At 38.2% G+C, this 1,817-nt stretch overlaps 1 non-coding gene across 1 annotated transcript; it reads right to left on the reverse strand.

Moving 5' to 3' along the window:
• Positions 1–233: 233 nt before the first annotated feature.
• Positions 234–340, reverse strand: LOC121210591 (small nucleolar RNA R71). Its single transcript, XR_005905706.1, has one exon. It is a non-coding gene; the product is annotated as a small nucleolar RNA R71 (small nucleolar RNA).
• Between the last annotated feature and the right edge of the window lie 1,477 nt (positions 341–1,817).

Raw genomic sequence — 1,817 nt, forward strand, 5'->3', positions numbered from 1 at the left:
ATGGTTTGCAGGACGAGGACCCAAACACTCATTTGGTGAATTTCCTAGAGTTTTGCGACACTTTTAAAATCAATGGCGTTTATGATGATGCCATTCGCCTTCGGTTGTTTCCCTTTTCATTGAGGAACAAAGCTAAATAGTGGTTGAACTCGTTACCATAAGGATTAATCACTACATGGGAACAAATGACCGAAAAAATTTTACTTAAATATTTTCCGCCAGCTAAAATGGCTAAATTGAGGAATGATATCACTTCTTTTGTGCAGATGGATCTAAAGACACTCTATGATGCATGGGAGAGATACAAGGACCTATTGAGAAGGTGCCCTCACCATGGGCTGCCGTTATGGTTGCAGGTTCAAACATTTCACAATGGCCTGAATCCTTCGACTAGACAGATGATTGACGTAGCTGCTGGTGGGACTATCAATAATAACACACCTGAGGAGGCTTATGAATTTACAGAAGAGATGGCACTAAATAATTATTAGTGGCAAGTCATGAGGACAAAGCCAACGAAAGCAGCTAGCGTTTTTAACGCTGATTTGGTCACCATGCTCTCTAATCAGGTAGAACTTTTGAATAAAAAAATTAATGGTTTACTTATCTCTTCACAGGTTCACCCAGTAATGCAATGCAATACAAATGGAGGTGGAACGAGCAATTCAGAATACCTACCTTATGGCCACAACATGGAACAAGAGCAACTAAATTTTATGGGTAATAATCTTCGACCTCAAAATAATCCTTATAATCACACTTACAATGCAGGTTGGAAAAACCACCCAAATTTCTTATGGGGAGGCTAAGGAAATCGGAGACCACAACATCTTTCAGGCTTCCAACAACAAATTTACCAACAAGAGAAAAAGCCAAACCTTGAGGAGATGATGTCAAAATTTATTTCAGTAGCGAAAACCCCTTTTCAGAACACTGAAACTACACTTAAAAATTAGCAAGCGTCGATCCAAGGACTCGAGAATCAAATTGGGCAGCTGGCTAAGATGATTTCAGAAAGACCACCAGGAAGTTTACCTAGTAACACTGAACCCAATCCAAAAGAGCAAGTGAAAACAGTTACACTAAGGAGTGGGAAGGTGTTAGCTGAATCCGAAAAAAAGCCACTACAAGAAGCTGAAAGAAACAAAGGAGAAGAGGAAAACCCTGGAAAGAATAACAATCCAATGTCAAAGGAATATAAACCACCAATCCCATATCCAACAAAGTTGAAGAAAGACCGCATGGGTTCACAATTCGGTAAATTCCTTGAACTTTTTAAACAACTGCATATTAACTTACCTTTTGTTCAAGCTATATCGCAGATGCCTACATATGCAAAAAATTTTAAAGGATATTTTAACAAACAAAAGGAAGTTTGAAGACTTATCTACAATGGAACTTAATGAGGAGTGCTCGGCCATACTCTAAAATAAACTGCCAACCAAACTGAAAGACCCTGGATGTTTTACTATTCCCTACTTAATTGGTAGTTCGAATGTTAATAAGGCACTAGCTGATTTAGGCGCTAGCATTAATTTGATGCCATATAAAATGTTTAAACAACTGGGTCTTGGGGAACCTAAACCCACTAAGATGAGTATTCAATTAGCTAATAGATCTGTTAAATATCCTAGGGGAATTATAGAGGATGTACTTGTAAAAGTAGATAAATTTATATTCCCTGTTGATTTCGTTGTGCTTGACATGGATGAGGATGTTCAAGTGCCTTTAATCTTAGGTCATCCATTTTTAGCCACTGCTAGGGCTTTTATTGATGTGGGTGATGGTAAATTGGTACTTAGAGTAGGTGACGAAGA

This window comes from Gossypium hirsutum, chromosome A11 (assembly GCF_007990345.1).
Source record: "Gossypium hirsutum isolate 1008001.06 chromosome A11, Gossypium_hirsutum_v2.1, whole genome shotgun sequence".
Lineage (NCBI taxonomy): Eukaryota > Viridiplantae > Streptophyta > Magnoliopsida > Malvales > Malvaceae > Gossypium > Gossypium hirsutum.